We start from the raw sequence: 12,167 nt of genomic DNA on the forward strand, positions 1-12,167 counted from the left end.
GAGTAAATTCACATACCCCACGCTCCCACAAAAGTCGAAGTGCTGAAATTCACAGAAAAAATAAAGGAATCGTAATTTCCTTGTAATATGCACATCTATACACGTTGTGTCCTAATTATCTGCTAAGTTTGACGAAATTATATGCACCGGTTTATGAGGAATTGTGCTGACAAACTGCTCATCTTTATATTCAAGATATGGCCAAAATCTAAATGTAAAAGTGCGGAAATTCCCGAAAAAATAAAGATTTCGGAATTTCCTGGTGGTGTACAAATACAGACACATTGACTCCTATGAATATCAGCATAGTTCAACAAAACTCTGTGCATTAGTTTATAAGAAGTTGCGCTGCCCCCCCCCCCCCCCCCCCCAAAAAAAAAGGGCTGACTGATGGGTCCAAAACATGTTACCTCACGCAACTTGTTGCGCGGAGTATAATAAACTAGTTTGATTCTGTGGTACAATAATAATGAAATGATAATTTAATGTGAATTAAATTTCTAGACATAAGTAATTAATGATTACTAGAAAAAACAGATAAAAAGAGAGAGGAAACTCCCCGTGAGAAATCCACATTCTACCTACAATTAGCTTTTTAAAAATTCTCTTGTTTCTTGTCCAGGTTCAGCATTGAAGTGTCGGAACCGGGGGGGGGGGGGGGGGGGTTACAAATATATACTTAGTATAGACATTGAATATTGCTGCGTAGGTTTAGCCTCCCCATCCCCCCGCTTTTCACAGACAAGTCGCAGTATAAGTTAAAAAAGAGGAATGTGTTGGTGTTTGGAGAAAAAATTTGTTACTGAAGTTCGAACCCACCCCACCCCCACCCCCCTTTCCCCCACACGAAATAGGAGATTTGTGTTTAGGAAAAGGACATTCCCCCTTTTTTAAGCTTGACAGATATTTTGAATGTATAAAAAAATTTCTTTGCACTTAGCCCCCCCCCCCCCCAGTTTCAATTTGCTTCCGACGCCAATGCGTTTGAGAAGGTATTTGAGAAAGTTCCCGATGTACCCATTCCTGTGATGTATATTTCACGTTTATTTTATCTCCCGCTTGAAAAGTGGGAGGGTATATAGTAATAGTTATGTCCGTCCGTAGGTCTGCTACGCTTTAGGATACCCATCTCCTATCTGCAAATCCTCTTATAACCATATGGGCGGCGGGGGTATCATTTAGTGAGCTCATTGCTCACAATACCTCTAGTTTAAAAACCCTTGCTCTGTCCTAAGGATTAATAAATGGACGGCACAAAGTGCGTAGGATCTTATACCTATTATTGTCCTAAGAGATGCTTACAGATGGTTACAGAGAGAGGGAAAGAGAGAAAGAGAGAGAGAGAGAGAGTTAGTTCAATATACAGTTAGTAAATAAAATTATCCGTATTCAACCAGTGTCAAGACTTCGTATCTTAGCTTTTAGAATTATCTCCCAAATACTCCTACAGAGAAAATTTTTAAATATAAAAAAAGTACCTACACTATCAGACAAGGATAGTGAAATCTCAAAAGCCTCTCTATAACACCATAATTATAAAACATTTATACATACCTCAAAATGCACATACATTGTGGTCGGAGTGACACATTTAAAAATAAAATTTTCAAAATTGAATTCGGCAGAGATGTCCGTCTTCCAAGAATATTTTGATAACGGTCATGTCGCGCGCCCCCCCCCCCCCCCCCCCCCGCCTACACAATCAAATGCCTAAATGTCAATCTGAACAGTGGATGGCATTTCTTCGTGTGTTTGTGTGTTAAAGAACGTATAGATCTATATACACATAAAAAAATATTCTGGGTCATTGCTTTTAAGATTTGAAGTAAATAATTGCCGTACATCAAATTACTTGGTTTAGATTTGAGATTAGTACTACAATTATCAGTTATAATCATGATAATTGACAAATGAATTTTGCGACGCAAACCAACTGCAGACTATATACATGACTTTGATTATAATGTATATTAGAACTACATGTAAGACAATTCACAATTATAGCTTCTGAACAGCAGTTATAACCCCCCCTTCAGCCGCGCAAAAACCAAATAACTTCTCTTTCCACTTGTGATATTTTCCCTGACCAAAATATGATTAGCACGGACTAGGTGTATCAACGTGCTTGTCTGTACGGAGTAATGACAGTGTGTTTACTATTGAGCTTTTACGGAGTTTATTTCTTTATTGTGATGCATATTTCAACTAGTGCTAATTGTAACGGGGACCGTTACAGATGTTCCCCAAACGCTCCCCAATTCCCTTTTGGTGCCATATTTCCTGTAAGCTTCATTAAATAAGACAAATTCTATACATTTGAGGTTTTAACAACGTTAAGTAAACCCAGAAGTGTACCAATTTCATTCAAATTTTAGCATTGCACGCATGCGCATGTGAATGCATTAGCGTAATGACTATATCATCTTGTCTAAACAATCTATACATTTTTATACATTAAACATTTATGTATTTAATCCAAAATCATTAAATATACGCTCATTCAAATGTATTTTTGATTTTACTCATTTCACGTGCACGCGCGTGCATATATTAGCATGGTGACCATACCTTCTTGTAGAAGTCAATTACATCTATCTATGATCTAAATCCCATCTTCTTTGGTTGAAAACCAAGGAAGTTATAACTGTTTAAAGTTTCAGCCAATCAGATTGCAGCGCACGTACACGCACGTGCATGCATGTACATAATGACCATGCCGTCTTGTGGAAGTCTATTATATATATCTATGTTCCAAATCCCATCCTGATTGGTTGAAAACCAAGGGAGTTATAGCTATTTAAAGTTTCGGCCAATCAGATTGCAGCACACGTGCATACACGTGTTTTCATGATAATTGCTATATATCGTGTTGTAGGATATCGTAATGCAAAGCTATGATAAAAATTTCAAAGGATTTCGTCAAAAAACAAGAAAAATATTGAGACTTAAGTTTCAGCCAATCAGAGCAAAGCGCACGTGCATGCGCGTGAGATCTTGCTATTTTGACCATGTCATCTAGTGTATACTACTAATATATCCTTACATTATGAGTTTCAAACCATTTCATCAAAAAATAGAAAAGTTTAGTCAAAATACCTTATATTGGCCATTTAACGTGTTGCACGTGCTTGCTCTTGCAAGCATGTGCGCGTAAAATGACCTTCGTTCGGCAAATCTACATAACATCCCTAGTGACCCTAAAAAGGTTTTACCTAAGTCGGATGTATAGTTTACAAGATCACTCGCGGACAAAATTTTCCCAGGAAGAAAAATAATAAGAACTAGAGCAAAGCTCGTTGCAAAGCAACGAGTGGGTCTTCCTTCCAAGCGATCAGCAAAAGATTAAATGTTTCTGTCTAGATTGTCAACTTTGCTAACATTCTCTTTTTCGATTTGTCTCAAAAACCCTTACTTGAATTCTTTAATTTGGTGTGAGCATGAGGTCTAAAGGGTACTCTCTCTAACAGCATTCTTGAAATCGTATCCACAACAGTTAAACTTCCAATATTATGACTTTTGATATCGGATATATCATCTTTGTTACAATTATGTTTGTGAAACGTGTCATACTACAGAAACATAAGTGTTTTGCTACATTACCATCTTAAAAATGGCTTAAAAATCATTTAATATACAATATAACTAGGTAAATAAAATAAACAAATTTTTATATAATAAATCAAAAAATCCAAATGTATTTACAATAATGATGAACAATCTTCATTAGTTGCAATCAGTAAGTAGAACAATACTTTTATAATAAACGCACAGAAATGTGTTGTGTATATTTCGAATTTGCAGCTTTCCACTAGCAACTGGTGGTACCTCAATAGGAGTGTAAAATTCTCTGAAAGGTTTATTGTAAACATATTACATATGGCTGTGTATTCTTTTTTAGCGGCTTTTGCGGAATGCAGCAATCACTAAATCAAGTACGAAGCTAAAAGTTTTGTACATAAATAAAAATAAGAATATCTACACTAACTTATTCAAAAGTCAATTTCCACCAAATATTGTACATGCTAAATATAATACATTTACAGCATTAAAGAAACAAATCTCTTTGAAAGTATTGCCCTGCATAAGAACAATTTGAATCCCTACACTAAGGATGCTCTATGCCAAGTTTCACTTTGGTTCTGGAAAATGATATTGTGAAATTTTAGACAATGATGATAATGGATAAAATTATGTTTTTAAAAAATTTACTTGTTCCTTTAGCTCAGATGGGCTAATAAGTATGCAACAGGCACAGTTTTGCAGTTGACATTGAAATGTGACTGGACATCTCTTTAATCTTGTTTTAGAAAACTACATGTACATGCCCTATGTATTGAATTCCTTGGAATCATACACATGTATATGACTTTATTTAATTGTATGAGCCAAAATAATTTTTTTTTTTACATTATACTGTAAAAATACACATACATGTATTACAAGATCTTATATTCCTGCTGAAGACAGAGGATCTATCTAAATCATTAGAATAAGTAAGTCTAAACTTTGAAAGGGAAGACCTTAATAAAGAGGTCAACATGCAACACAAACAAAATATTATTATATTTAAAAATAACATTTTGTCCAATGTAATTACTGGTACATGTATTTCTGTTACAAAAACTATTTCACTTGAAAAACCGAGAGCAATTGATATGCTCATATTTGTGGATTTATGTTGTGAAATCAAAATTTAAAAATGATACACAGTGTGTTTAAAAGTTGTCGTCACAAACCAAAACTTGACTTATTTTCACTATGCTGTTTATTCCATGTCACATCCAAACAGATGATCTTCTGGCAAATCACGGTCATGCTTGGTATCAAAATTCAGTATTCAGATGAGTCACACCTATCAAAAAGAAATTTAAATTTTTTAATTTATAATTCTTTTATCAATAAAACATGCAATTCATGAGATTATAAATTAGATTATAAAATTGAGTTCTAAGATATTGTCACATTTTCCCTGTATAATTTGTAAATTTTAATGTACTCTTTCATCAATTAAAAGAAGTTTACACCAATCAAGGCAGTCATTTATGCTATTCCCTAATAAGACAACATACAAGTGCAAAGTAATAATGCACTAGCGGGTCTAGGATAATGTGCTAGAGTATTTATGACAACATACTAGCACGAGGTGACAATGTGCTAGCATGTACGTCAGTGATAATATGCCAGCACACTGAATCCAACACGCAGTGAAGCTAACACTCAACAGATTGTTTAGAGTTCTGTTTGCATGATATTTTGTTTTGTGTTAACACAGCAGCCTGTTGTTTAAAGCTGCATTGGAGTGGCAGTCTGTTGAAATTAACATGCTAACACACTGCAACTTCACATCATTGGAACACCATAATTTTAATAACTGGCAAACCAATATCTTATGATTACTAACTAGGTAATTGCAACTGTAAATGCTGATTTCATGTTGACAATAATACCGGTAATTCACTGTATATCTGAGAACTGATCAATCATAATAAGGTGTGTCCAGATAGGGCCACTTGCTAAAGCTCAATAGCACTTTCATAAAAACGTGCCATCTTACTGACACAAAAGATGCCATTAGGCTATCACACAGCTCGCCATCACAACACTGAAAAACACTTTCGCACTAACACAAGTTTGCACCACACGCTGTCACACTAACACACAACACACTGTGACGCTAATACAATTTCACACAACAAAATATCAGGCTAACACAAGTTCACACAACACACTATCATGCTAACACGAATTCACAAACACGCTGTCTTGCTAACACAAGTTCACACAACACGCTGTCTGGCTAACACAAGTTTACACAACACGCAGTCTCGCTAATATGAGTTTATACAACACACTGTCTAGCTAACACAAGTTCACACAACACACTGTCACGCTTAGATGAATTCACACAACACACTGTCACGCTAACATGAGTTTACACAACACGCAATCTCACTAACATGAAATTACACAATACACTGTCACGCTAACACGAGTTTACACAATACACTGTCACGCTAACACAAAGTCACAAAACAGGCTGTCTCACTATTCACTAACACAAGTTCGCACCAAACGCTGTTGCGATAACACACTGTCATCCTAAAACCATTTTCACACAACACACTGTCATCCTAATACCATTTCACACAACACACTGTCAGGCTAACACGAGTTCACACAACACACTGTCACGCTAACACAAATTCACAAAACAGGCTGTCTCACTATTCACTTACACAAGTTCGCACCAAACGCTGTTGCGATAACACACTGTCATCCTAATACCATTTCACACAACACACTGTAATCTTAATACCATTTTACAAAACACACTGTCAGGCTAACACGAGTTTACACAACACACTGTCACGCTAACACAAATTCAAAATACATGCAATATCGCTAACACGAGTTCACACAACACGCTGTCTCTCTAACACGAGTTTACATAACACACAGTCTCGCTAACAAGAGTTCACACAATATGCAATATCGCTAACACAAGTTCACACAACACACTGTCTCTCTAACACCAGTTCACACGACAAATTTTCAGGATAACACAAGTTCACACAACACACTGACACGCTAGCACAAATTCACACAACATGCTGTTCGTTAATAAGAGTTCACACAACACGCTGTCTCGCTAACATGAGTTTACACAACACGCAGTCTCGCTAACCCGAGTTTACACAACATGCAGTCTCACTAACACAAGTTTACACAACACGAAGTCTCGCTAATACGAGTTCAATCAACACTCTGTCTAGCTAACACGAGTTTACACAACACACTGTCACACTTACACTTTATACACGATTTCACACAACACGCTGTCTCGCTTACACTAGTTTACGCAACAGCTAACAAGTATTCACACAACCCACTGTCAGACTAACACAATTTCATACAACACACTGTCTTGCTAACACAAGTTCACACAACACACTCACATTGCTGAGTTTAAAGTAAAGGTCTACCCTAATTTGAAGACGTTTAACACTATATGGTAACATATCTCTATATAATGCCCTGTTCACACGGAGAATTTAATTCGCAGTAAATTAATGCGAAGTAAACTAATGCGAATCAAACTAATGCGAATTAAATTGCGTTCACACGACAGCTAATGCGAAGTAAACTAATGCGAATTAAAATTTTACTTCGACAGTCAGGCGTGAGGAAGGCTATTATGACGTCATTTGCAAATCACGTCACCTTATGCAGAAGCAGATGCATTTGACATAATGTCACAGTGTCTGGAGACATATTTTAGTGATTAACACATTTTTTCTTAAATTTTCACACAAAAATAGCACAAGCACTTCAAGCTGACCACCGACATGACGCATTTTACTTAATTTTGCCATTACGCATGCCCCAAAATTTAATTCGAATTAGCTTCGCTTAGCGTTCACACGGAGCTAATGCGAAGTAATTTAATGCGCAGTAAACTAATGCGAAGTAAACTAATTCGCATTAAATTCTCCGTGTGAACGCTAAGCGAAGCTGATTCGCAGTAAACTTATGTTTAATTCGAATTAAACTCTCCGTGTGAACTGGGCATTAGTAAAGAGCTTCAAATTTAAGACAAAAACATTTATGCAGTAATGTTCCTTAACATGCATCCGGCATATAAAATGAATGAGACCTTAAAAACCTCACAGTACATGTTTACTTAAGTTAGCTAAGTAAAGGTCTATGTGATGCTATTCAACAGTATATATCAACATCTCTAAGTATGTGAATAAGTGAAATTCTCAAATAAATATTATCAATCAAAGTATCAATAAGAAATTGAACCTTACGTCTCAGGCTCCAATCCCATTGCTAAATGCTTTAGACAGGTTACTCCTATGAGACTGAATAAACCAAGATTCTGTGTCATGGTAGGTGTTAGCACAAAATGGATCTCATACTTCTTAAAGGCAACAAGTGCTAAGTACAAGTCTATATTTGCAGCTAATACCATCCCAAGTGGTGGCACCATGAAATGACTGAAAATGTAACTATGATTAAGGCAAATAAACAAACATTAAACCATTACAGCAGTCTTATCAAACAAAAAAGCAAACTTTCTATTATTACAATTTTTTTAAACAAATTTCTTTTGCAATTTAACTGAGCAATATTTGTCCTTTTTTGTCAGTAAAGTATGACATTAAAAAAATTCAGACTTTTTGAAAACATCTATTTATTGCGAGTCCAGACAGCAGCACAAATCCCTGCCCATAATGCGAGCTCTTATGATAACACCTCGGCAAAAGAAGATTTGACTTGCACATTGCTCCACACAATTTTTCCACAGTATACTTTGGACCCACAGTGCTTAGCTTCTTTAACATGTTTAAGCTACATTCAAAATTCATTTCTATTTAATTTGAATTAGCTATCCTTAGTCATGTTCACATGGAGCTAATGGGAAGTAATTTAACGAGCAGTGAAATCATTCGAATTAAACATTTGAATAAACTCTCAGTGTGAACACTGTGCATGGATGCACCATTATGTCAAATGCGGCTTGACAAGCACAATCTAAATTATAAAACTAAATAAGTATCTGCCTTCACCCTAACAGTCACACTGTCAATATATAATTAGTTGAATATATTCTGTAACACTAAGTGCAGTTTGAATTATAGGGTATGATCACTATGATAGATAGTAGGACTGTTGTGTTGGAATTTTTGCATTTTTGGTTTTGAAAGTAACAGTGACTGAGTGAGTAAGACTTGTTGAAATTACATTCTCAAATTAAAAAAAAAGTATAATATAAAGCTGTGGGGATTTACAAGCCAAACAGGGAGCGTCTGAACTGTAAAACAGATAATATATCGGTATGTCTGTGTATTTCTAATAATATCAATGTATGTCACTGTCATGTATTTTAAGTAATAAAAAAATATTCTAACCTTCATTCCAATGGTCCAAGCCAATCATACATTAAAATGTCGCCGTCAGCTCTTTCATCACTCGATGCAATTATCACTAGGAAATCCCAAGCAGAGTCAAGAGTGCTCATCCTTGTTAATGTGACAGTTGGAATTTCCTCGTAAACAATTCACACAAGTTTCTTAGAATATATGAATCTGAATAATTCTGCTTAGAATAATGTTCCAGAGGAGTGACAAAGTACTTCGTAGCTGCAGATTAAATGAGTGTGCATGTCTACATACGTATTCTTTGGTGAGAAAACGTTCAACTTCACAAATCATTCTATTTTCAGTTTGTAAGATGTTTAAGACTCGAAGGGGCACACTAAAAACGGGATATACTAGAGACCTGATATTTACCTGACGTTTTAATTTTTTAATTAAATGGTAATATTGAGTATTTTAACTTACTTATATACAGACTTTATGACTTCGAGGCATATGCTATACAAAAATTCAATTGTTTGGAACATTCACAGACAAATTTGAATCAGGTCAAATCAGTGTTTAGTACATCGCGTCTTTAGTACCTTCCTATTTCCCACAATGCCGCGCGTTGTTTACAAACAAAAATCCTCTAAACTAGGTACTAATTTTTGTTGTGTACATCATCACATTTTAAAATTATTTGAATAAAAAGAAAACAAAGAAACACCGAATCAAAACTATATCTTTTAGATGCATCAACTAAAAATGTGCACATGCAGTAAAGGCTTGGCTGGCTATAGTAGACAACTTGTTCCTGAAAGGTTTCTCATCACATACTTGTTTTATATAAAAAACAATTAAATATAGCTGGAAGTTTATTTCTTTTTATATCAAATGACAAGATTTAATAAGTTCGAAATTACTTCAGTCAAACTTTTTCATAATATACCAATATTTTAGCTATCAGAAAAAAACGTGTATGAGCTATTAACCCCCTAATTATAGGGGCCAGCCCCTTTTAATTAATCTAATATGAAAGCTCTCGTAATTACACACAACTTTTGTTATATATTTCTTACCAAATTATTCTCGGTTCAAAAGTTATTACACAAAAAGTAGCAAAAATTCAAGAAAAAAAATTACTAAAATTTGCCGTTTTATAGCTTCCAAACTTTAGGAAATCAGCTTATAATTTTATCGTTCTGCACATCTACAATGTATTGGCTACAAGTTCTCCAACTTTCGTGTAAATATCTTACGTCGTTCTTGAGATTTTTAGCGGAAACGAGACATCAAAATTTTCAATTAAAGGGCAATAACTCACAATTAAAGGCATGCATCAAAAAACTGAAAACAGGTGTAAATAGGTTTAATTACAAGGTATCTAACCTGAAAGTTTCATAAAAATCAGTCCAAAGGTCTTTGAGAAATCGCCTGTCAAAAATCGAGCGGGAAAAAAAAAAATAAAATAATAATAAGAAACAGTAGAATAACAGTAGGGTCTTCCGAAGGAAGCGGAAGACCCTAATAATAATAATAAGAAACAGAGTAAAAACAATATGTTCCCCAACTTCGTTTGGGGAACATAATAAATGGAATTCAGGGTGTATATCACTTGACTTGTGCACATCTTCGAACCGATGCAGTAACCTTTTTACCAGGTACATGGGTACGTTTACAGCGTTCGAGGCGTTTTCTCGATATGCACCAATTGCATAGGGGCTGCAAATCAAAGACGTTGGTTGTTTTACGCCATTCAAATAATAATAATTTCAAAATGTGTTGCAGATTTTACTGCTTTTTATTTCAAGTTTATTCTGCATAAATTGTCGCACTGTAAAAATACGTACTCGTGCATCTAAATTTCTCACCAAACTTGCATTTCTTTTCTTTTGATTCAAATCAATAATTATTCAGAAATATGATTATTATTTTGTTTATTGTGGTTTTGAAATGTCTTGATATCCTTATGTGATCTCATATATGCTTTACCATCGGAGATGTGCACAAGTCGATACCCAAACCAAAAAATCATTGAACTGTAACGAGCGCATTGGGGTATACATCGTTACAATGAGACAAGGTATCTGAAAGAAATATGGCGGAATACGGCTATCGTTGGTATGAAACAAGTCGTACATAGATGAAAATGTTGCGTTTTTAAGAATTCATGTCAGCTTTAAGAATAGATAATATGTCACGTGATTCAATACCGTCACAGGTGAATACCTCTGGAAAGCGTGTTTTCTATAAAAAGCGACACGTTTAGCTCGTATTGGAAAAGTGCAGTCACCAGCTTTCATTTTTTAAAGATTCAAAACAAGGTTCTCTATAGACTACCACTTATCTTAAAGTCTGATGATTTTCTGGGACATATTTTATTTCTCATCAATTGATGTAATCGCAGTTTTCCTGGGCATTGCAAACAGCACACGAATCAATTTCGTGCGAAAAAAGATACAACAAGCCAAACATTTCTAAGACGTATGTTCAATTTTTCACATTTATTCAGTCTAAACAAATGCACTACACTGACCATTTCATTATTCAAAGCAACCTTCCACTCTTGCCACGTTTTAGGGTGCATATATACTCGGAAAAACTTCGAATTCATTAATGCAACGAAGAAAATGATTATTGAGACTTAAGTTCATTAACCAGTCTTGTAACATTTATTATAACAGAAAATCCTTGTGAAGTGTAATAAATCAATCTTAATGATTTGTTATATACATTTTACTTTATGTCACTCAATTAAATGACAAAATCGACAAAACTGCATATACCTGTATATTTTTTTTTTATTTTCTACTACACAATCAGGCTGATATTTCTCATAGCAGGCATATATAACAATTGTTTCTATTATACCAACAACTGTTTTAGAAGTGTTTATACACATGTATATTACATGTATTTGCACAAGTTTTGTGTTATTCGATAAGTAAATCGGAATATTTATAGCAGAATTTAGAGCAAAATTAAGAAATAAATATACTTGTCAGGCAGGTAGTATCGGGGGGGGGGGGGGGTGTAAAAATAAACTTTTTTTACCCTGTTTCGAAACGAATGAACGCACATTAATGTTAATGTTTAATTTTTCAAATCAAAATGAGTGATAGACTCCCGCTCCTACATAATCGTTTTTTTTCTCAAGTTTGGGAGAGTTTCCACTTTTTCTTTTGCTTTATCAAACTTTTGTTTGCGTATCTATTCGATCTTTTCTTATTTTTTTTTCTAAGCTACCCCTTTACAAAGGAAAGGAGATGTATTTCTGTGTGTATTTGCCGTAAATTGTTATTT

At 34.8% G+C, this 12,167-nt stretch overlaps 1 long non-coding RNA gene across 1 annotated transcript; it reads right to left on the reverse strand.

Moving 5' to 3' along the window:
• Positions 1-4,430: 4,430 nt before the first annotated feature.
• Positions 4,431-9,229, reverse strand: LOC134277863 (uncharacterized). The gene is made up of 3 exons (XR_009994339.1): positions 8,916-9,229; positions 7,812-8,000; positions 4,431-4,852 (listed from the first exon to the last, which is right to left on the reverse strand). It is a non-coding gene; the product is annotated as an uncharacterized LOC134277863 (long non-coding RNA).
• Between the last annotated feature and the right edge of the window lie 2,938 nt (positions 9,230-12,167).

The sequence above is a fragment of the Saccostrea cucullata genome, unplaced genomic scaffold (genome assembly GCF_032062105.1).
Source record: "Saccostrea cucullata isolate Sc308-1 unplaced genomic scaffold, CSIRO_AGI_Scuc_v1 ctg6537, whole genome shotgun sequence".
Classification (NCBI taxonomy): domain Eukaryota; kingdom Metazoa; phylum Mollusca; class Bivalvia; order Ostreida; family Ostreidae; genus Saccostrea; species Saccostrea cuccullata.